The sequence below is a fragment of the Oncorhynchus tshawytscha genome, linkage group LG19 (assembly GCF_018296145.1).
Source record: "Oncorhynchus tshawytscha isolate Ot180627B linkage group LG19, Otsh_v2.0, whole genome shotgun sequence".
Classification (NCBI taxonomy): Eukaryota; Metazoa; Chordata; class Actinopteri; order Salmoniformes; family Salmonidae; genus Oncorhynchus; species Oncorhynchus tshawytscha.
This window is the reverse complement of record NC_056447.1, coordinates 29,439,797-29,465,511: the sequence shown is the minus strand read 5'-3', so window position 1 is coordinate 29,465,511 and position 25,715 is coordinate 29,439,797. Positions and strand designations below refer to the sequence as shown.

Sequence of the window (25,715 nt, the reverse complement as noted above, 5' to 3'; positions counted from 1 at the left end):
AATCTGATGACACGCAGGTGCACTTAACAATGGCAACAGGTGTGTGCCATAACGAGCAGCCTGGTGACCTAGAGGGTGGAGAGGGAGCACATGTGACACCAATGAGAGGCCTTGAAGCCACCGGATGGGCATATTGGCACTCCCTAGAAGAAGCAGTCCTCCATAGGAATGAATGAAATTCTACAGTTTTTCAATTAGCTGAAAGGACAAAAATACATGCATGTATGTATTTTGTTGTTGTAGTGGGAACAGTAACATACTTTCAAGAAAAAAGTTACTTTAAGGAAAATGTTTTGATATATTTTTGAATGCTACATTTTTATGTTTAAGTCATATAATATAATGTTAAAGTATTCATTAAGGTGTCTGCAATTGAATAAAAATGGCAAAAACAAATGTAGACATTAATAAATGAATTTCAATAGCTTCAAAAATAATATATTTTACAACGGTGAGGGAGTGTCAAGATGGGGTGCGGTTGCTTCAAAACAGTGCCCCAGGTATTCATCTAGTTTATATATAAATCATTGGTGTCCACTCATGGTCTTGGCAAGCACATTAAAGATATAATTAAAAATTGATGTAATAAATGTATCACTCACTAGTCACTTTAAACAATGCCACTTTATATAATGTTTACATACCCTACATTACTCATCTCATATGTATATACTGTACTCTATACCATCTACTGCATCTTGCCTATGCTACATGGCCATTGCTCATCCATATATTTATATGTACATATTCTTATTCATTCCTTTACACTTGTGTATATAAGGTAGTGTTTGTGAAATTGTTAGATTATTTGTTAGATATTACTGCATGGTCGGAACTAGAAGCACAAGCATTTTGATGCACTCGCATTAATATCTGCTAACCATGTGTATGTGACCAATAGCATTTGATTTGATTTGAAATTCTAAAGAGCCAAAAAAGAGAAGCGTCAGATTGTTGTGAAGGTCTGCTTGGCTACACTGTAACTGTAGCTCCTGCCAAGTGCCCCTGCCCTTTGTGTGGACTGTTGCGTGCTACAGACAGGGCCATGGTGAGGGCCACATCAGCAGGGGAGACAGCGGCAAGCATCATTAGCCTTCTTTGTGAGAAGCAAATTGGAGTCAAGTCCATCTGACCAATGAGCAGCTGCTGCTCCACTAATCCTTCTGTTGTGTGACAGGCAGAAGTAGAGACCTACACTACACTACTGGCCCACATGTATCAGTCGGAGTTTTGCTGAGGCACACCAACAGTTGAACTTTATGGGAATAAGAGAAGGAGGTCCTCTCTGACAGCATAGAGATTGCAACTCTCTACTTCTCTCTCCAGTATGGTTTGAATATACTGAATTGTCTCATCATCTCTTTCACAGAAAACACCATATAATTTGCTCTGGTCAAGATACCACGGACCATAGCAAACACATATGATACATCTGAATAAAGGATTTCTGCGGTTTCTTTTTGATTCCCTTTTCATTCAGATACAATCAGGTTGGAGCAAACCTTTCTGCTACTGTAGCAAATTTCAAGGTTGTGGAAAAGTGCTGCGAGTTAGTTTCCAATTTAGGTTGGAATAACATATTTGGTATGTCTCCTTTTGACACAATGTAGGGAAAATAATATATCTTAGCGAAAACTAAAACAGAAGTCAAAAACATTCACACACTTCACTTTCCAAACGGAACAAAAACAGACATTCATTCTCCTTCCTCTCTATGCAGATGATGCCATGGTTTGTTGTTGAGGTGGTAAGTGAGCATGTCTACATTGTCTACTAGGCTACAAGTTATCCAAGGCATAAAGATGCTTTCCTTCCAATTCATCACCAGCCTATCTTCTGCATGAGTACTAGTAATGGTTTTGATGGTCCGGTCAATGCAATTGATTAGAGCTGAGCGATTATCCAAATAATTTGTTGTTGTTGTGGTTATTCAACAACTAATTGACAGACGTCAGTGCATTGACTTAAATTCCATTTAGTTCTGTTTTTAGTGCGCCCAACGTGTCATTTCTCTAGAGAGAAATCAAATAATTCACTAGATAAATCATGTCAAGAATTATGTGGGACGCTGGGCTAAAGGAAGTTGTAGTTTTCATTCAGCAAATATTCAACCTAGAAACGTGGTAATGCAATACAATGACCATAATCCATTGAGCCTGTTCTATCCAGCTCGGACAGAGATGGATAAACTTTTTAGCCTGCTACATTACATGCTCACCACACCGCTCTAGCGTTGCAAAATAGATTTACACATACATGTTATTCAATCATTTCACCCACACTGCTCGCGCGCGTCTGCATAGCCAGGCGCTAAAATAGAACTTGGTTCTATTTGTGACGCTTGACCCGCTGCATTTGTTTTTAGGAGCATATACCCACCTGGGTGATTGAAAGATGAACTGAGGTTCACACTCCAGTCCAGTTGGTAGTGGTAATGCACCTTGAAGTTGGTTGCCAACTGCCATATAAAGTCCAAAGAAGAAGAAGAATCCTGAAGGAGAGATTACTAGCAATGAACTCGGTTGACCCTTTTATCTGTGTATTAATTGTTGGCGTACAGTATCTTGTGCATTTCTGGTAAAATAACAACCCAGGACAAATTAGCTAGCAATAACAAGCTAGCTAGCTAAATTGCCATGAATGTTTAATGCTTTTCGATCTGTCCCCAAATGAATATAGTTAGTTCAGAGTTTGTTTTGATATTTCAACCTGCCGTGTCCTGATCGCGTCTGGAGTGGGTGGACAATATCAACCTTCGCGCGAGGGGTCTGGTCAGCATGTTAGGTTAGATACACACAGACCACATGTGAGAGGAATGTAGACAACACAATGAGGAAAGAGAGGGATAGAGACAGTTCGTGAATCTATGCCTTATCTACTTTGAAGAACTAGTAAAATTATTTAGTCAGACAGCTCTATAGGCATACTAGTAACACTAAAGACAGTATGGGGAGCACAGAGATAACTTTGTCTAGCTGGCTGGCTGCTACTGCCTGATCAGAGATGAGATGACGACTTTAAGGAATTAAAAAATATTAAATTCTAAAATTATTTTTAAAAGTAATACACAAAAAATATGTTTTTTCTTTCATAGAAATGTCCTATTTTTCTATTGATGTCTACCCAATGTGGATCTGAAAGAGACATTGGAATATTTTGGCAATTTAATGTTCACTATTTTTGGCATTGGAATTTTTGCATTTATGTTAAAAAAAATCTAAAACAAAAAAATTGAAAAGGGGATATATTTTTTACAATTATAGAACGGAAACTGAGCTGACTTCAAAAAAACACTAATCGCTCATTAAACCCATTAAACTAACTGGATTTTCCCAGTCACCATCAGAGTCAGAGTCAATCTACTGGCCTTCCTAGTTACATTCAGTCACTCTACTGGCCTTCCTAGCAACTGCCAAAGTCACTCTACTGGCCTTCCTAGTTACGTTCAGAGTCAATCTACTGGCCTTCCTAGTTACTGCCAGAGTCACTCTACTGGCCTTCCTAGCTACTGCCAGAGTCACTCTACTGGCCTTCCTAGTTTCTGCCAGAGTCAATCTACTGGCCTTCCTAGTTACTGCCAGTGTCACTCTACTGGCCTTCCTAGTTACTGCCAGAGTCACTCTACCGGCCTTCCGAGTTACGTTCAGAGTCACTCTACTGGTCTTCCTAGTTACTGGCAGAGTCACTCTACTGGCCTTCCTAGTTACTGGCAGAGTCACTCTACTGGCCTTCCTAGTTACATTCAGAGTCACTCTACTGGCCTTCCTAGTTACTGCCAGAATCACTCTACTGGCCTTCCTAGTTACGTTCAGAGTCAATCTACTGGCCTTCCTAGTTACTGCCAGAGTCACTCTACTGGCCTTCCTAGTTACTGCCAGAGTCACTCTACTGGCCTTCCTAGTTACTGCCAGAGTCACTCTACTGGCCTTCCTAGTTACTGCCAGAGTCACTCTACTGGCCTTCCTAGTTACTGTCAGAGTCACTCTACTGGCCTTCCTAGTTACTGGCAGAGTCACTCTACTGGCCTTCCTAGTTACTGGCAGAGTCACTCTACTGGCCTTCCTAGTTACTGCCAGAGTCACTCTACTGGCCTTCCTAGTTACTGGCAGAGTCACTCTACTGGCCTTCCTAGTTACTGCCAGAGTCACTCTACTGGCCTTCCTAGTTACTGCCAGAGTCACTCTACTGGCCTTCCTAGTTACTGCCAGAGTCACTCTACTGGTCTTCCGAGTTACGTTCAGAGTCACTCTACTGGTCTTCCTAGTTACTGGCAGAGTCACTCTACTGGTCTTCCTAGTTACTGGCAGAGTCACTCTACTGGTCTTCCTAGTTACGTTCAGAGTCACTCTACTGGTCTTCCGAGTTACGTTCAGAGTCACTCTACTGGTCTTCCGAGTTACGTTCAGAGTCACTCTACTGGTCTTCCTAGTTACTGGCAGAGTCACTCTACTGGTCTTCCTAGGTACTGCCGAAGTCACTCTACTGGCCTTCAAAGTTACTGCCAGAGTCACTTTACTGGCCTTCCAACATGGTCTCAGAGAATTTTGGTTAGGCGAGGGGTTAGCTAACATACTAAGTCGTTGCAAAGTAGCTAAAAAGTAGTAATGATTTGCAAAGTTGCTAATTAGCACCACCTTCTGTTATTGCCTTAAAGCTGTGACCAAATGCATATATAAATGGGAGCTATAGATCTGTCATTCTCATTGAAAGCAAGTCTAAGCAATGGTAGATCTGTTCTATATGCGCTATTTCTATGCTTCTCTTGCTTAAGTTTAGATTTAGCATCTTTAACTTTCAGTTTTGAACAGCAGCTTCAAACAGCTGAAAATACAATATTTTTGGTTATGGAAATTACATTTCACAGCGGTTTAAATGGTACAAAGATTCTCTACATTATATTTGCTTGTTTTGTCACAAATGGAATTTAGGTGAAAAATTGCAACCAGGAAATGGCGGGATGATTTCTGCATAGTGCATCTTTATGCAACCTTCTGTCTTATGTAACCATACCAAACATAACATATCATACTAATTTGAATGTCCCAGATTTACATTTACTATGTTACGTCTAGTCTTGGAGACCAAGCTGGGCCTTCCTAGTTACTGCCAGAGTCACCCTACTGGCCTTCCTTCCCCTGCCCAGTTACTGCTATAGTCCTATACTGGGAGAAACCAAAGCATGTGAGAACTGATTCATTCACAAGGCTGAGATAAAAATAAAACCAAGGCCCATAGCAGCAATCCAATAGGGATGAGTGCTTATAGGGAGGCTCAGCTGCATCATACAGTGACGTGCCACTGTGCCAGGGAGCGACCATGGAGTTCTTCATGGAATTGTTTACGGAAACATCATTTTCCCATTGTACTGTTACAGGGAGCTGGAGAAGTGGTTGAATGACAGGAGTTTATTCAAGGCAGAGGAAAGTCTTGAGGTAATCCAGACACATTAACTCAACAATAAAAGAGTATAGCTATGACAAGTTCAGAGCAGGATAAACTGCTGCAATGTTATCTCTCCCACACGGAAATTTTTTGCATAGAGGGGTCTGACGTAAAAGAGGTATAATTCCCAATACTCGGAATCAGTCATATCCTGCATATCCTCCAGTTCCTGTTGTAAACCCTGGTGTACTGTATATCACTGTATTGCAAAGTCAGTCAAAGGATAGTTCTAGATATAAACATGTGGGACTCATAAATAGCGGTGCTTGTAGTCCTACTAGTTAAACAGGTGCTATATCTATCAGGTTTGCAATTCCAGCAGCACGGGAGGGGTCAAGGCTTCCTGAATTCCACTGTGGTAGTGTTGACTGGAAAAGTGTTGACTGATATAAATAGCTATGGTCCCCCTTGCTATGCCCATCATCTATACACACACACACCTGTAAACACAAGCACTGGCCACCTGCGTCACACACAAACTGGACACCATCTGGACAGCCTGGGTCACATGCTCCCAGATGTGTCCTTTGGCCTGTGTTGGCCCCTCCAGTACTCTGCTCTAGTAAAGCAGGTTCAGATGGGATGTGTTAAGGAGCAGATGTGATGTGTGAAGTGGAGGAGGTGATGTGTGACAGGGATGATGTGATGTGTGACGGGTATGATGTGATGTGTGACGGGGAGGATGTGTCATCTGTCAAGTGGGGCTTAAATGGAAGATCGGGACGCAGACACATACTATGGACCCTAGGCCTGACGCATTGGCCATCAGGCTAGGAGGCCAGGGGAGCAGTGTTGACACAGTCCTACAGCAACACTCATAGGTTATTTCACAACCAGTCACACAGATCTAAAGATACCACAGCTGAGGAAGATAAGGAGCTGCAGAAGCACTTCCGAGCAAAGCTGCAGAGCGCCAGTATAGGAGCAATAGTAACTAACTGACAAAGCAATTTAGGAATTTCAACAGAGAGGGAGATATCATCACATTATCCTCTGGAGACTACTTCCATTCCACTGCAGCACATCATCGTTGCTGTTGAGATGACCCTCTATAGTTTCGTTAGTGAATGGGAACTCTGCAGCCAGCCAGTCTGTGTGATGAGGGGCCTGGAAAGGCCACATCTCTTTGCCCATTTCAATGTCTACTCCCTATGCCCAGCTTAGCGTAGTTAATGGTTCATTACATTAATTCATGTAAATATGTTATTTCAAAATCTTATTAAACTCTTGATCAGAGATGGGGACATTCTGAACTGCAGGTTTTTGGGAGTGTAAGATTCATCAAGCTGTCTTACGACACTGTCTTTGTAAGGTTCTGTATTTATTTTCTTAGTCAACCTTGTGTTCTGTTTCTTTGTGTTAATGAACATAACCCTGTCTTTCATTTTTGTTCATTCATTTCACCTGTTAGTTACTCACCTGGTCTCATCAGCTCCTTACTTAGTTCAGTTCATTCTGTTTGTGCCTTTGTGAGGTATTGTTCGTTTTCACTCTACTAAGCCTTTTCCTAGCTCGTTTGTGAGAACCAGTTATAGCCTTCAGTCCTAGTTTTGATTCACCTGCCTGTTTGCCTAAGTGTGTATGACCAATGCCTGCCTGTGACCACGATTCCTGCCTTCTGCAAAGCCGCAATAAACACCTGCTGCTCTCTGCGCATGAATCTAAACCTTTTTCTCCCTGAGTATTCATTACAGTATACCTCACCTAAAAACGGAATGGATTCAGCGGAGCTACAGCGGCACCTAACCCAGCAAGAGGAGCGTATGGAGGAAATCTGACATCTACTCCGGCATCCTATCCCTACTCCTCTGATGCTAGGTATCGTAACCCATAGCCCTCCTTCATTCATATCCATGCCTGGTAAATATGACGGTTCACCTGGGAAATGTCAGGGATTTCTGATGCAATGCAGCAAATACATTGAGCACAACCCCACTAACTTTGCCACCCACAAGAGCATGGTGGATTTTGCTGTCTCTACTCACAGGCAAAACCCTGGATTGGGCCCCCGCCATATGGACTGCCAACAGCACAGAACTCGGATCCGAGACCCATTTTCACACCCTGGAATGACTCGGTCACTCTCCTTCCGGTCGTCCTATAGGAGACCTCCTCATAGACCTTCAACAAGGACGCAATTCAGCTGCTGAGTATGCCCTCGAGTTCCAGACCATGGCTGCAGGGAGTGGATGTAGTGAGGCTGCTTTACTTACCGTCTACCGATGAGGGCTCAACAGGGAACTTCAGGCGGAGCTGGCCTGTAGAGGTGACCTTCAGGATTTAAATCCATACATTCGTCTGTCCATCTCCATCAACCACCTCATCGCCGACCGCTGAAGATCTCTGCCACCCAGGAACACCAAACCTTCTCTTTCCATGATCCCGTCCGAGTCTTTCAGAGCACATGCAGTTGGGCCATGCTCCTCTCCCGTGTATCGAACGTCAAAGGCGGATCCAAGAAGGGCTCTGCCTATACTGTGGAGGGAAAGATCATCTACTCAGCCATTGCCCTGTTCGCTCCCACAGAGAGATAAGGGTCCCTCCATTGCCATGCAGGTAGGAGTGTCCTTATTTCTAAACATATCCCAGAAGCAATTCTCCGTTCCAGTATTGATAACCGTGAAGGGGGTTACTAAGTACATAGAGGGCTTGATAGATTTGGGAGCAGCAGGTAATTTTATCGATCACCAGCTAGTACAAGAGTCTGACATTGATCTAACACATGTCACCCCTCCCTTAAGGATTAACACCCTGGACGGACAGCCATTGGGCATGGGCTTCATTATGCACTTGACACAGAGCTTCACCCTCCAGATTGGAGTCTTCCACACCGAAACCATGGAACTCTCATCCCCTAAACAGCCACTCATCCTCGGACACCCCTGGCTTTGTTGTCATGACCCTGCCATCTCGTGGCGACAAGGTCAACTACTGTCCTGGTCTTCTACCTGCTTCTACAGTTGTCTCAGCCTACCCTGCAGAGCCACCACCATTGAGGACTCTGCAGTGCCACACAGTATACCATCTGAATACACCTAGTACAGCAAAATCAAGGACTTCACTCTGCCACCACATCACCCAGGGGACTGTGCTATTGACTTACTCCCTGGAGCGTCCCTACCGAAGGGCTATGTTTACCCCCCATCTATCCCGGAAAATGAAGCAATGGAGGACTACATTGATGAATCGCTCAAACGGTTTCATTCGTCCTTCCTCTTCCCCAGCTGTGTCCAACTTCTTTGTTGGAAAAAAGGATGGTGGTCTCCATCCACGTATTGATTACCATTCCCCAAATGACGTCATGGTCAAGAACCGTTTCCTTCTTCCTCTGATTCCAGTGACCCTTGAGCAAGTGGGCCTCACCAACATCTATACAAAACTCGACCTGTGAAGTGCCTATAACCTTGACCGTATACATGAAGACTGCCTTTATCACTGCACGAGGGCACTACGAATACCTGGTCATGCCTTACTAAAGCCCCTGCTGTCTTCCAATCCTTTATGAACAAGGTTTTCCAGGATATGATCAACCTCTTTCTCATCGTCTACATTGATGACATCCTGATTTACTCCCTGAAAGAACACGTGCAAAAGGTTCTTCAACGGCTCCTTGACCATAACCTTTATGTGAAGACTGAAAAGAGCACCTTCAAAGCAACCTTGGTAAACTTCCTCAGTTTCGTACTGACACCTGGAGGGGTCAGCATGGATGAGAACAAAGTCAACACCGTCAGTAACTGGCGCAAACCCACCATCATTAACTTCTTTGGGACAGGGGGCAGTATTTTCACGTCCGGATGAAAAGCGCGTCCAAAGTAAATGACCTGCTACTCAGACCCAGAAGCTAAGATATGCATATTATTAGTAGATTTGTAGAAAACACTCTGAAGTTTCTAAAACTGTTTGAATCATGTCTGTGAGTATAACAACTTTTTGGGCAGGCAAATCCCCGAGGACAAACTGTTCAGATTTTGTTTTGTTTTGAGGTCACTCTCTTTTCAATGGGTTTTCATTGGGAATCCAGATTTCTTTTTTTACCCATTTTTATCCCCAATTTCGTGGTATCCAATTGTTTAATAGCTACTATCTTGTCTCATCGATACAACTCCCGTAGGGGCTTGGGAGAGGCGAAGGTTGAGAGTCATGCGTCCTCCGATACACAACCGCACTGCTTCTTAACACAGCGCATCCAACCCGGAAGCCGTACAGCGCGCTTAACCACTGTGCCACCCAGGAGGCCTGGGAATCCAGATTTCTAATCAACTTTCCTGCAGTTCCTATCGCTTCCACTGGATGTCAACAGTCTTTAGAAATTGGTTGAGGTTTTCCCTTTGAGAAATAAAGAAGTAATGAGGCTCGAGGGAAGTGTACTCTTTGTTAGAGGCGCGTGTCCTGAAAGCACGCTCCACTTTGTTTTCCTCCGGTATTGAACACAGTATATCCCGTCTTAAATTTTATCGATTATTTACGTAAAAAATTACCTAAAGTTGTATTACAAAAGTAGTTTTAAAATGTTTGGACAATGCTTACAGGTAACTTTTGAGATATTTTGTAGTCACGTTGCGCAAGGTGTTTTTCTGGATCAAACACGCCAAATAAATTGACATTTTGGATATATATCGACGGAATTAATCGAACAAAAGTGATTTGTGATGTTTATGGGACATATTGGAGTGCCAACCGAAGAAGTTCGTCAAAGGTAAGGCATTAATTATATTTTTATTTCTGCGTTTTGTGTCGCGCCTGCAGGGTTGAAATATGCTTTTCTCTCTTTGTTTACTGGGGTGCTATCCTCAGATAATAGCATAGTTTGCTTTCGCCGTAAAGCATTTTTAAAAACTGACTTGTAGGCTGGATTCACAACAAGTGTAGCTTTAATTTGGTATATTGAATGTGTGATTTCATCAAAGTTTAATTTATATAGTAATCTATTGGAATTTGGCGCTCTGCATCTTCATTGGATGTTGGCCAGGTGGGACGCTACTGTCCCACATATCCAACATTTCATTGGGTACTACTGCTGCACAACTGCTTTCAACAACTTGAATTGCTGCTTCACCTCAGCTCTGGTCCTTCGCCAACCAGATCCGACCCTTCCTTTCTACCTGGAGGTGGATGCCTCCAAAGTAGGAGCCATACTCTCTCAGCGGGTGGGAACACCTCCCAAATCACATCCCTGTGCCTTCTTCTCCAGGAAGTTATTCCCCGCTGAGAGGCATTACAATGTGGGGGAACAGAACTCCAGCTGGCCCTTGAGGAGTGGCGCCACTGGTTGGAGGGCACACAACATCCCAGATTATCGTAATCTGGATTATATCAGAGGGGCCAAGAGGTTAAACTCCAGACAAGCCCGCTGGGCTCTCGTTCACACGCTTCCATTTTAAGAAAAACGTAAATGCTGATGCTCTCCCCCCACCAGTTTGACCTTTCGACCAGTAAATCAGACCCTACACCCATTCTTCTTTCCTCTTGCATTATGGAACTGGTACAGTGGGAGGTTCACTCTGCCATGCAAGAACCCAGCTGCTCCTGAGACACCAGCTGGGAGGAGTTACGTACCAGCAGCTGTTAGACCCCAACCGATGCAATGGTGTCACACGTCCTTGGGGTCAGGGCATTACACGAACCACTGAACTTCTAGCCCATACGTTTTGGTGGTCCTCACTGGCATCCGACGTAAGGGATTACGTACTCTCATGCCCAGTCTGTGCCCAAACCAAAAGCCCTCGTCATCTACCTTACGGTAAGCTTCTACCTTTGCCAAATCCTCACAGACCCTGGTCCCACATAGCTGTTGACTTCATCACAGACCTTCCTGAATCCTCTGGCAACACAACCATCCTTGTCATAGTTGACCATTTTTCAAAAATGTGTCATCTGGTTCCTCTTCCCAATTTACCTAACGCCATGGAATTGGCTGAGTGTATGTTCCAGCAGGTGTGCTGTCTGTATAGGATTCCGGAGGACATCGTCTCCGACCGCAGGCCACAGTTTGTCTCCCGGGGGTGGCGAGCATTCTGTGACCGACTGGGGGTCGCCCTCAGCCTCTCCTCTGGGTACCATCCCCAGACAAACGGGCAGACAGAATGCCTGAAACAAGAAATAGGGAAGTACCTCCGCCAACAATGTTCTGCCTCTCCACACGACTGGAGTCGGTATATGGCCTGGGCCGAATACGCTTAGACCTCACTCATTCCTGAATCCTTCTGTCTTACTCCGTTTCAGTGTGTCCTTGGTTACCAACCCCACATGTTTCTCTGGGAGGCGGAGCCTGGTACTGTCCAGCTGTTGACGACTGGTTTCGTATGGTTCTGTATTTATTTTCTTAGTCAACCTTGTGTTATTGAACATAGCCCTGTTTTTCAGGTGCAATAAACACCTTCTGGAACTTCTGACACATGGTCAGTAGCTGGTCATTTCATCACTGCTGACTGGATGAAATGCCTACTTTGTTAGGAGGATATCAGATGCGATCTGTAAGCTCAGCTCATTGATAGATTATTGTAATATGTGGATGAGAATATTTAATCACCTCTGTCTTTGAAACCTACGCAGCAAACTGCCTAAATAAACCAGCTCTTAGTAATGAAAATATTTGAAATGGTATTCCATTTCCCATCTGTGGTAAATATCCATAACAGATGTGGAGCCAGCAGAAGCACCTAGCTGGCTGATGAAATGTAAAGTAGCTGTCTCTGTCTGTAGCCAGCCCAGGCCTGCGATCACTATCACGGCTGTACCTATTGCATTAATACCCTACTGTAATGTGGGGGAAGGAACTAGAACTCATCAACCTGAAAGAGGAGAGCAGTATGGCAGACTGTTTCCCCCTTTAAGGGAGAAAGTATCTAATGTGCTGCATGCCGATGCCATCATCGTGACATTCACAACGCCAATGTCTAGGCATATTCCTTGTGTGAGTTATGACAATCATATCACTAGATCTTAGGAGTCATTTTTGGTCAGTTCTGACTAGAAAAATAACCTAGTTCATATTCAACATCCGGGGAAACTATTCCATTGATGTTCGGTCAATTTTGTGAGGTGTGAGCTGTGCTGGCCTAACTGAGTGAGAGAGCTGGCACTCAGCCTCCCTCCTCCTTGCAGCCAGGACTTTTTCCGGGCACTGGGGCCAAATCTCCCTGTCAAAACAAATCAGTCAGAGTCTAAACCAGGCGTACTAAAACCTCTAGTGTGTTGTCATGAAGAAAGTTTCATAAGATCGTGAATGCAGATGGATTGAGGAAAACTTAAAGTCAAGTCCTTTTCTCTTTTCGTTCTACAACTACTCTTGATGAACTCCTCTGTAATCTGATCTACTTTTAGGAGGCCCATGTTGCTTCAATTGATGTCACCGGATTACTTTCCACAGTATATGTTGCAATTGTCACTCATTGTCTTGTACATTGGAACACCTCTACTTCCTCCTCACTATATCACATATACTGAACAAAAATCTAAAACATTGGTTAAATGAGCTGAAATAAAAGATCCCAGAAATGTCCCAATTCTCTCAAATTTTGTGAACAAATTTATTTGCATTTCTCCTATGCCACTGACAGGTGTGGCATATCAAGAAGCTGATTATTAAACGGCAAGATCATTACACAGATACACCTTGTACTGAGGACAATCCAAGCCACTCTAAAATGTGCAGCTTTGTCACACAACTCAATGCCACAGATGTCTCATGCTTTGAGGGAGCTTGCAATTGGTATGCTGACTGCAAGAATGTCCACCAGAGCTGTTACCAGATCATTTAATGTTAATTTATCTACCATAAGCCGCCTTCAACGTCATTTTAGAGAATTTGGCAGTATGTCCAACCAGCCTCACAACCGCAGAACACCACCAGCCCAGGACCTCCACATCCGGCTTCTTCAGCTGCGGGATCATCTGAGACCAGCCACCCGGACAGCTGATGAAACTGTTGGTTTGCACAACCGAAGAATTTCTGCACAAACTGTCAGAAACCATCTCAGGGAAGCTCATTTGCTTGCTTGTCATCCTCACCAGGATCTTGATCTAACTGCAGTTTGGCTTAATAACTGACTTCAGTGGGCAAATGCTCAACTTCAATGTCCACTAGCACACTGGAGAAGTGTGCTCTTCACGGATGAGTCCTGGTTTCAATTAGTACCGTGTAGATGGTGGACAGCGTGTATGGCGTTGTGTGGTTTTCTGATGTCAACGTTATGAGCAGTGCCCCATGGTGGCGGTGGAGTTATGGTATGGGCAATCTGCTACGGACAATGAACACAATTACATTGCATGGAAATTTGAATGCACAGAGATACCATGACGAGATCCTGAGGCCCATTGTCGTGCCATTAATCCGCCGCCATCGCCTCATGTTTCAGCATGATAATGCACGGACCCATGTCACAAGGATCTGTACACAATTCCTGGAACCTGACAATGTCCTAGTTCTTCCATGGCCTGCATACTCACCAGACATGTCACCCATTGAGCATGTTTAGGATGCTCTGTATCGACATGTACGACACCGTGTTCCAGGTCCTGACAATATCCAGCAACTTCGCACAGCCATTGAAGAGGAGTGGGACAACATTCCACTGGCCACAATCAACAGCCTGATCAACTCTATGCGAAGGAGATGTTTTGCGCTGCATGAGACATATGGTGGTCATACCAGATACTGACTGGTTTTCTGATCCACGCCCCTACATTTTGGTTATTTGACCGACAGATGCATGTCTGTATTCTCAGTCATGTGAAATCCATAGATTAGGACCTAATGCATTTATTTAATTTGACTGATTTCCTTATATGAACTGTAACTCAGTAAAATCTTTGAAACTGTTGCATGTTGCATTTATAGTTATGTTCAGTGTATATGGGACTACTGGCTATCCCATGGTGTGAGAGGACCAGTCCGGGAGGCTTTCCGGAAGGTGATTCTGAGAGTACATAGGGGGCTGATAATCTTTGTAAAGATTCTCCTGGCTGTTTAGGATGCACTGTGAGTTTAACATGGGAACTCTGCCTTCTTCAAAAATCCATCCACAAAAGATGAACCATTACAGGGCTCTTCAGGAACAAATTAGAGTCCTCATTGAAATACCCAACACTTGAGGGATTACATGCTCTATCCACAGATCTGACTATTATAATGCAGGGCAGAGTTGTTATTGTTGTCTTAGCTGTGTATGGTTAGTAGGACCCCCTGAGAAAGCTGAAATAAAATGCTTACCATACGTAATTGCCTGGGTAAATATTTCATGCTGACATTTGCTTTGATAGACAATGCAAGGAGAATATGATTATACTGTTTACAACTTTACTAATGCAGGGGGACTGTATAATAGGAATCAGAGAAATGAATGAATGGTTGAGAGGAGTTGTTCAGAACCAGACACAGGAGACTATGTGGTGACCTAGAAAACCAGCCTTGGTTGCCATCTGACTTCTATGAAATGAAATACTTTAGTGTTTAGCCTATAGCCTACTCTTAATGCATGCATTGCAAATCATGTTCTCCTCTCTCCAACACTATCAAAGACGCTACTGATTGGGCTCCAACTGGTTCCTATTTAACTGATTCTACTTTCCAAGTATATGCAAAATCACCCGTTATGATCTTTGTCTTGTGTGCTGATCATAGTATAGTCAATTAAATCAAAGCCTGCAGGTTCTATTCCCCCTCTATACTGTGCCTATCATAAGTACTGGATTTATTCACATTTGATTGTGTTACAAAGTGGGATTTAATTGTCATTTTTAGTCAACGATCTCCAACATATACTCTAATGTACGTGGTAGATTTTTATGATTCATGAAAAATTAAACACTAACATGCTGACCAGACCGGATGCATTGCATGCGCGAGCATCGCAAAATAAATGTAGAAATCCATGTTATTCAATTATTGCACCCACACTGCTCGTGCGCGCCAACGAGCATCTGCGTTGCCAAGGGATAAAATAGAAGTCATTCCTATTTCTGACACAGATCGCGCTGCAAGTCCTGCCTCTCCCATCTCCTTATTGGTTTATAGAAGCAGGTACCCACGTGCCATCTCCTCATTGGTTATACCCACATGGGTAAATGAAAGACTAAATGTTTTGCCAGTTGTTGTGGTAAAAGTGTAGATGCCAATCACCATATAAGTTCAAAGATGAAAAAGCCTGGAAGGAGGAGAGATACGATTTGGTTGGCCGTTTTATGTGTGGATTAATTGTCGGAGTAGAAGACCTTGTGCATTTCAGGTAAAAGAACAACTCAATGTTTATATCCCAGGACAAATTAGCTAGCAACAGCAAGCTAGCTAAATAGGACAAATTAGCTAGCAAATGCAAGCTAACTAGTTAAATTGCCATACATGTTTAATGCTTTTCGACCTGTCCCCAAATTAATGTCATTGGTTCAGTTTGTTTTGATATTTTAACCTGCGTGTCGTAATCGCGTTTGGTGTAGGGGGACAAAATACATTTATGCACGATGGCGCATGCGCGCAGCCGGTTTGGGTTCCGTGTAATATATCTTTATTAGATGCGTATTCACCCCCCGGAGTCAAAACATGTTAGAAAGACCTATGGCAGCGATTACAGCTGTGAGTCTTCTTGGGTAAGGCTCTGTATTGTGCAATATTTGCCCATTTATTCTTTTGAAATTCTTCAATGTCTGTCAAGGTGTTGGGGATCATGGCTGGACAACAATTTTCAAATCTTGCCATAGATTTTCAAGCAGATTTAAGTAGAAACTGTAACTTGGTCACTTGGTCAGGAACATTCCCTTTCTTCTTGGTAAGCAACTTCAATGAAGATTTAGTCTTGTGTTGTAGGCGTTACTGAGGGAAGTATGTACGGCCCAATACATCACTGGGGTCGAGCTACCTACCATCCAGGAACTCTATACCAGGTGGTGTCAGAGGAAGGCCCTAAACATGTAAGACTCAAGTCACCCAAGTCATAGACTGTTCTCTCTGCTACGGCACGGCAAGCGGTACCGACGCACCAAGTCTGGAACCAACAGGACACTGAACATCTTCTACCCCCAAGCTATAAGACTGCTAAATAGTTAACCAATAGCTACCTGAAATATCTGCATTGACCCTTTTGCACTAAGCTCTTTTGACTCATCACATACGCTGCTGTTATTGTTTATTATCTATCACATTGCCTAGTCACTTTATCCCTAACTATATGTATATACAGTACATTCGGAAAGTATTCAGACCCCTTGACTTTTGCCACATTTTGTTATGTTACAGCCTTATTCTAAAATGTATTAAATATGTTTTTTCCCTTACCAATCTACACACAATACCTCAATGCCAAAGAGAAAACAGGTTTTTAAGAAATGTTTGCAAATGTGTACATACAAGAAAAACAAATCATGTATTAATATAAGTATTCAGACACTTTGCTATGAGACTCAAAATTGAGCTCAGGTGCATCCTGTTTCCATTGATCATTCTTGAGATGTTTCTACAACTTGATTGGAGTCCACCTGTGGTAAATTCAATTGATTGGACATGATTTGGAAAGGCACACACCTTTCTATATAAGATCCCACAGTTGACAGTGCATGTCAAAGCAAAAACCAAGCCATGAGGTCGAAGTAATTGTCCGTAGAGCTCGGAGACAGGACTGTGACGAGGCACAGATCTGGGGAAGGTAACCAAAACATTTCTGCAGCATTGTCCCCAAGAACACAGTGACCTCCATAATTCTTAAACGGAAGAAGCTTGGAACCGCCAAGACTCTTCCTAAAGCTGGTCGCCCGGCCAAACTGAGCAATCAAGGGAGAAGGGCATTGGTGAGGGAGGTGACAAAGAACCCAATGGTTACTCTGACAGAGGACCAGAGTTCCTCTGTGGAGATGGGAGAACCTTCCAGAAGGAGAACCATCCCTGCAGCACTCCATCAATCAGGCCTTTATGGTAGAGTGGCCAGACTGAAGCCAATCCTCAGTAAAAGTTAAATGACAGTCCGCTTGGAGTCAAATCAAATCAAAGCTTATTTGTCACGCACGCCGAATACAACAGGTGTAGACGTTACAGTGAAATGCTTACTTACAGGCTCCAACAAATAGTGCAAAAATGGTTTAGGTGAACAATAGGTAAGTAAAGAAATAAAAACAACAGTAAAAAGACAGTGAAAAATAAAAGTAGTGAGGCTTATACAGTAGCGAGGCTATAAAAGTAGCGAGGCTACATACAGACACTGGTTAGTCAGGCTGATTGAGGTAGTATGTACATGTAGATATGGTTAAAGTGACGATGCATATATGATGAACAGAGAGTAGCAGTAGCATAAAAGAGGGGTTGGCGGGTGTTGGGGGTTGGCAATTGAGGTAGTATGTACATGAATGTATAGATAAAGTGACTATGCATATATGATAAACAGAGAGCAGCAGCAGCGTAAAAGGGGAGTTGGGGGTGGCACACAATGCAAATAGTCCGGGTAGCCATTTGATTACCTGTTCAGGAGACTTATGGTCTTGGGGGTAAAAACTGTTGAGAAGCCTTTTGGACCTAGACTTGGCACTCCGGTACCGCTTGCCATGCGGTAGTAGAGAGAACAGTCTATGACTGGGGTGGCTGGGGTTTTTGACAATTTTTAGGGCCTTCCTCTGACACCGCCTGGTGTAGAGGTCATGGATGGAAGGCAGCTTAGCCCCAGTGATGTACTGGGCCGTACGCACTACCCTCTGTAGTGCCTTGCGGTCGGAGGCCGAGCAATTGCCGTAACAGGCAATGATGCAACCGGTCCGGATGCTCTCGATGTTGCAGCTGTAGAACCTTTTGAGGATCTGAGGACCCATGGCAAATCTTTTTAGTTTCCTGAGAGGGAATAGGCTTTGTCGTGCCCTCTACACGACTGTCTTGGTGTGTTTGGACCATTCTAGTTTGTTGTCGATGTGGACACCAAGGAACTTAAAGCTCTCAACCAAAAGGAATATAAAGGACACTCAGACCATGAGAAACAAGATTCTCTGATCTGATGAAACCAAGATTGAACTCTTCGGCCTGAATGCTAAGCGTCACATCAGGAGGAAACCTGGCACCATCCCTATGGTGAAGCATAGTGGTGGCAGCATCATGCTGTGGGGATGTCTTTAATGGCAGGGACTGGGAGACTAGTCAGGATCGAGGGAAAGATGATCAGAGCAAAGTACAGAGAGATCCTTGATGAAAACCTGCTCCAGAGCGCTCAGGACCTCAGACTGGGGTGAAGGTTCACCTTCAAACAGGACAACGACCCTAAGCCCACAGCCAAGACCACACAGGAGTGGCTTTGGGACAAGTCTCCGAATGTCCTTGAGTGGCCCAGCCAGAGCCCGGACTTGAACCCGATCGAACATCTCTGGAGAGACATGAAAATAGCTGTGAGGCAAAGCTCCCCATCCAACCTGACAGAGCTTGAGAGGATTTGCAGAGAACATTGGGAGAAACTCCACAAATACAGGTGTGCCAAGCTTGCCAAGCTTGTAGCATCATACCAAGAAAGACTCAAGGCTGTAAAGGTTCTTCAACAAAGTACTGAGTACTGAATACTTATGCAAATGTTTTTTTTCTTTGCCATTATTGGGTATTGTGTGTAAATTGATGAGGGAAAAAAAAAAAAAAATTAATCCAATTTAGAATAAGCCTGTAACATAACAAAACTGAAAAAGTCATGGGGTATGAATACTTTCTGAATACACTGTATCTATCTCAATACCTTGTATCCCTGCACATCGAGTCGGTACTGGTAACCAGTGAATAGCCAAGTTATCGTTACTCATTGTGTATTTATTTTGTTATTATTTTTCTATTTATTCGTTGTGTTTATATTTATGTTTTTTCTACTGTCTCTTTTTATTTTTTTGCATTGTTGGCAAGGGCCCGTAAGTAAACATTTCACTGTTAGTCTACACCTGTTGTTTACCAAGCATGTGACAAATACAATTTGATTTGATTTATTGTCATGCTGAAAGGTTAATTAGTCTCCCAGTGTCTTGTGTAAAGCAGACTGAAGCAGGTTTTCCTCTAGGATTTTGCCTGTGCTTAGCTTCATCCCGTTTCTTTTTATCCTGAAAAACTCCAGTCTTTGCCGATGTGAAGTATACCCAAACCATGATGCAACCACCCCCATGCTTGAAAGTAAGGAGGAATTTACTCAGTGATGTGTTGTGTTGGATTTGCCCCAAACATAAGGCTTTGCATTTAGGCCAAAAAGTGTATTACTTTGCCATGTTTTTTGTCACTATTACTTTAGTGCAGCCTTTCTTAAAGTATGGGTCGCCACCGACACGGACCTGATAATGGTGGGTCGTGATGTGCCAGAGTTAATATATAATTATTTCATTCATTACTGGAATTGATTTGGCCAAGTGTGCTCTCTGCTTAGCAGCGGTCTCTGCTCAGTTTGGCAGGTGCGTGAGTGTGAGAGGGAGATGCACATTGTGCTTCGCGGTTTACCTTATCTTTTTTCTGCAGTTTTCTTGAAGATTACTCTGCGATACACGCGATGCAGCGCTGTCTGCCACTGACTTGTCATTCCCACGCGCCATCACTCACCGCTGTCATCAAATGGATTCATGCTAGCCACAAGTTCTGACTGAGCTCAATTGTCATGAAACGCATGTACAGCGATGAGTTTCTCTTTCATAGAAACTTATAACGAGGAGCGCCCAATGTGTTTTTGTGCGGGGAAGTGCTTAGTAATGAAACGACAGGTCTTGACCAAACATCCACAGCATGACGGTAAACCCAGGGAGTTCTTTCAGAACAGGGCAGAATGCTTCAGGAAACAGTGCTTCCACAGTGGAAAAGTAAGTCAGCTAGCAGCGCATTGTTGTCATTGTATAACAGGCGATAAGCATAAATAAGGGAGTACTAACTAACTCTGATAGTAGTAGATGTGAGTTTCTCTTTCAAACAATCCACTGGCCTTGTACACAGCTAATAGCTATCATTCGCAAGCAAGATACTGATAGTGCAACCTTAGTAACAGTACAGTCATAGCCAAAAGTTTTGAGAATGACACAAATATTAATTTCCACAAAGTTTAATGTTTCAGTGTCTTAAGATATTTTTGTTGGATGTTATTATGGTATACTGAAGTATAATTACAAGCATTTCATAAGGCTTTTATTGACAATTACATGAAGTTGATGCAAAGAGTCAATATTTGCAGTGTTGACACTTCTTTTTCAAGACCTCTGCAATCCGCCCTGACATGATGTCAATTAACTTCTGGGCCACATCCTGACTGATGGCAGCCCATTCCTGCATAATCACTGCTTGGAGTTTGTCAGAATTTGTGGGATTTTGTTTGTCCACCCGCCTGTGGAGGATTGATCACAAGTTCTCAATGGGATTAAGATCTGGGGAGTTTCCTGGCCATGGACACAAAATATCGATGTTTTGTTCCCCGAGCCACTTAGTTATCACTTTTGCCCTATGGCAAGGTGCTTCATCATGCTGGAAAATGCATTGTTCGTCACCAAACTGTTCCTGGATGGTTGGGAGAAGTTGCTCTCAGAGGATATGTTGGTACCATTCTTTATTCATGGCTGTATTCTTAGGCAAAATTGTGAGTGAGCCCACTCCCTTGGCTGAGAAGCAACCCCACATATGAATGGTCTCAGGATGCTTTACTGTTGGCATGACACAGGACTGATGGTAGCGCTCACCTTGTCTTCTCCGGACAAGCTTTTTTCCGGATGCCCCAAACAATCGGAAAGGGGATTCAGAGAAAATTACCCCAGTCCTCAGCAGTCCAATCCCTGTACCTTTTGCAGAATATCAGTCTGTCCCTGATGTTTTTCCCGGAGAGAAGTGGCTTCTTTGCTGCCCTTCTTGACACCAGGCCATCCTCCAAAAGTCTTTGCCTCACTGTGCGTGCAGATGCACTCACACCTGCCTGCTGCCATTCCTGAGCAATCTCTGTACTGGTGGTGCCCCGATCCCGCACCTGAATCAACTTTAGGAGAAGGTCCTGGCACTTGCTGGACTTTCTTGGGCGCCCTGAAGCCTTCTTCACAACAATTGAACCACTCTCCTTGAAGTTGTTGATGATCTGATAAATGGTTGATTAAGGTGCAATCTTACTGGCAGCAATATCCTTGCCTGTGAAGCCATTTTTGTGAAAAGCAATGATTCCTTGCAGGTAACCATGGTTGACAGAGGAAGAACAATGATTCCAAGCACCACCGTCCTTTTGAAGCTTCCATTCTGTTATTCAAACTCAATCAGCATGACAGAGTGATCTCCAGCCTTGTATTTGTCAACACTCACACCTGTGTTAACGAGAGAATCACTGACATGATGTCAGCTGGTCCTTTTGTGGCAGGGCTGAAATGCAGTGGACATGTTTTTGGGGGATTCAGTTCATTTGCATGGCAAAGAGGGACTTTGCAATTCATCTGATCACTCTTCATAACATTCTGGAGTATATGCAAATTGCCATCATACAAACTGAGGCAGCAGACTTTGTGAAAATTAATATTTGTGTCATTCTCAAATCTTTTGGCCACAACTGTACAAATGAAGATGAAAAATGATCCGGCCTACTGTACATCTTACTGTAGAAATTGTTGAAAAGTGGTCTAGGTTGGAACTGTTGCTGTTAAAATACAATATTTTTTCTTCTTAAATGGAATAAACTGATTGAAGAAAGATGCTTTTTGAGGCAAATACACTCACACAGTTCTGAGTTGTTCATCTACAGCAGGAAGCGGTCTCCTGTCTGACTGAGAAAGCAGTAGATGTTCTGGTCCAGTTTGGCACCACATACCTATGTGAGTCAAAGTTCTCAACTCTGACATACTTAAAAAACAAGTACAGAAACAGTTAAGGCTGAGCATGACCTCAGTGTTGCACTGTCAACAGAGCCCAGAATAGACATGCGTGTCTCTGTGTTTTCTGGTCTACAGCTGTGTGATATGATCAATCAGTTTATTCCAGTTCAGAATAAAACATATGTATTGTATTTTAACAGCAACAGTTCCAACCTAAACTATTTTCAACAATAATTTCTACAGTAAGATGTACAGTAGGCCTGATCATTTTTCATCTGTACTGATACTTAGGGTTGTACTATCAAAAAGCCTGTGTGTGTGTTCTGTTATTCATCTGTGTAATGTGATCAATCAGTTTATTCCAGTTCAGAATGAAAATGATTTATTGTATTTTAACAGCAACAGTTCCAACCTAGACAGATATGTAAGAGTGTTTTTAATTGTAGAAAATAAACATTTATATATTTACATGGATATTTAATTTCATTGTTATTTGTTTTTTGTCTATAATGCATTTGTTTTAGGCATAAGGGCAATGAAATGTACCAATATTTATGTATAGTTGCATATTTTCCTAAGCTTGAGTCCCAGGAAAACACAGAATTTCTCATTTGGGTCCCAGGCTGAAAAAGTTTAAGAACACCTGCTTTAGTGCCTTGTTACATACAGGATGAATGTTTTGGAGTATTTTGATTATGTATATTTCTATTCTTCTTTTCACTCTGTCATTTAGGTCAATATTGTGGAGCAACGTTGTTGCTTCATCCTCAGTTTTCCCCCATCACAGCCATTAAACCCTGTAGCTGTCCTCATGGTGACATCCCTGAGCAGTTTCCTTCCTTTCCTGCAGCTCAGTTCAGAACGACAACTGCATCTTTGATGTGTCTAGGTTATTTAATTCATCATCCACGGCAGAATTATTAACGTGACCATGCTTAATGAGATATTCAATGTCTGATTTGTTATTGTTACCAATATACAAACCCTACCCTTCTCCATGAGGCTTTCGAAAAGCTCCCTGGTTTTGTAGTTGAATCTGTGCTTGAAATTCAATAGTTGACTGAGAGACCTTACAGATGTTGTATGTATGGGGGACAGAGGAAGGGTTAGTCATTAAAAAAATCATGTTTATTTCACACAGAGTGAGTCCATGTAACTTATTATGAGATTTGTTAAGCAAAATTTTACTCCTGAACTATTTTAGGCTTGCTTAAACAAAAGGGCTGAATACCTTATGCAACAACTATATTTCTGTTATTGTATTGGTATTATTCTGTAAAAAAAAAATATTTCATTTTCTTTGCACTTTGACAATATGGAGTTTATTGTGTAGACACATGACACCAAATCAAAATTCTCTCTCTTTCAATCCCACATTGCAATGCAACAAAATGTGAAAAAAAATCAAAGGGGGGTGAATACCCACTGTTCATCCTTTTCAACAGCCATTAGAGAAGTCACAACACTTCCATCAGAGGATCTGTTGTGCCTCCTGGCTCACAGCACTCACCCAGCTGTTCTACATGCAGTCAGAGCAATTATCATCCCAAATGTGTTGCACAAGTACTGCTGGGACAATCAGGAGATACAGCACTGTATGCTGGGGTGGGTATATGCTAAACCCAGGCCAGTCCTCCCTTCTCTCCCCTCTCACTCTACTATTGATTTGCCCTTGGAGCCGGGTTTTGTGTGTGCTGAATGGGGACAGAGCCTGGCTAGCTAATTATGTGGACACCCAGTAATGAGATGCACATGCAGTCCTGACAGTGGGATGATATGCAGTCTTCTCCATGACACATACAGACAGGGGGCCTGCAGGATGACTCACAGGGGGGGCTGCTGTCTTCATTAGAGCCTAAAGGAGACCCTCATATGATCACAGTCACACCAGCCTGGCAGGCCATGACAGGCTCTCAAACCTCCTACACCATTTGAGCTTGAATGTCACATATTCGAGCATATGAAAGAAAAATACCAGAAAATACAAATGTTGGATGCTCTATGGATTTCCATTAAGAAAACAGTACAGAAAGGAATTCATTTAACTATACAATCCACTCTGAAATGTGCTACTTCAGAAATGTTATTGAGCCCACTGTCAGCGAGCTGTTTAAGATATCAAGCCGTGCTCGGTTTATGAGGGGTCAAAGCGTCTGTGAGACACAGGTGAGGAGCTGTAAAATTCCTGGTTGCTGAAAGTAGGTCAGAGCAGTCCAAATGTTTGCTGCTCCCGCTCTAAATGTTTTCTATTGTTTGGAATTATCTCCCTGTATCCTTCTTTGTGCATTTACTACTGGAGCAATATGGACACTGACACGCTAAACTTGTTACAATCTGCAGGACTTTGTATCTCTAGTTAGTCTCTGTTTTGCTTTGGTTCTGACTGCATGTGGTAGATACGTTTTTATTTGATTGGAAATGGCCTATTATTGTTAGTTCAAAAGTACACTGTGGATGTATGCCTTATAAATGACTAACACTTCAGGTTTGACAAATACACATCAGGTTGTACGAATACAAAGTTCTTTCATTAACATTTCACTCACTTGTTTAATTTGTCATTGAATGGTCACTCAACCAATCAATAGTTATTGGTCACCAGATGGAACCTGCATAGATAACATTAAAACATTTAAACAATTCTTTAGCAAAGCTCCCTTGAGACTAGGAGAACTATGAGGTAAAGGCTTTGCAAAGATAACATATAGAAAAACAGGTGAGACTAAAAACAAGCAGATTAGGTTACTTCAGAATGTGAGTGAACAAGGGTGCACGCCCCAGTGCTCTATTTGAATCTCTACTTGAAATCACCATCTTGGTTCAACCAGCTGGAAAATGTATTCAGATTGGAGTCTGCTTAAAAAAAATCGATTAAGATGGTCTGAATTCTTAAACTGCTGTAAACAATGGAGTGTGGGTGTCCCCTCTGGATGGCCATAGAGAAAGGTTGCACACATTCCAATAGCTTAGAGGCTTAGACAAATGCTCTGAGCGCTGGCTAGTGCAGGGTAGTGTGCTCAGCCCATCCATCCATCCATCACTGTGTAGGGCTGATAAAGGGCTCAGCCTCTGCTCCTACACACTGCCATCACTGACACATAGCCCCTATAGACACCCACATCTCCTTCTCCTCGTCCATCCCCTCCCCCTCCACCCATGGTCTGTTACTGACAGATGCCTGCACTCCAGGGTTTCTCAGAGAGCAGGCTCCGAAAACCCTGACCCTCCCCTTGCCCATCACTCTCCCTTTCCCAATGTCTTCTCTATGCTGAGCTCTGGTCAGCAGCACTGCACATCACCTTCACTCAATATCAATCACTGAGCCCAACACATCTCCTACTAATGCCGTGTCTCGGTGAATGTCTACACAGGAGCAGGAGTCTCTCTATGGCAGAGTACTTGTGGTCAGCTCATAGCAAACCCTGCACACATTTCCACACAGCTTACTGTATGAAGAACAGAGAAACGGCATACAACTCTATATGAATTATGCATAATATGATCTAGAACAGTGGTTCCCA

At 43.1% G+C, this 25,715-nt stretch overlaps 1 protein-coding gene across 2 annotated transcripts in view; it reads right to left on the bottom strand.

Moving 5' to 3' along the window:
* The window catches only part of LOC112218599 (sema domain, immunoglobulin domain (Ig), transmembrane domain (TM) and short cytoplasmic domain, (semaphorin) 4Ba), a 95,645-nt gene that overhangs the window by 59,552 nt on the left and 10,378 nt on the right, over positions 1-25,715 (bottom strand). Inside the window, exon 2 of one of the 2 annotated variants that reach the window (XM_024379516.2) lies at positions 7,656-7,917. The exons of the other annotated variant lie outside the window; for it this stretch is intronic. The gene's annotated coding sequence lies outside the window, so the exon portion shown is untranslated. The remainder of the gene's footprint in view (positions 1-7,655; positions 7,918-25,715) is intronic. 2 annotated transcript variants of the gene reach the window in all.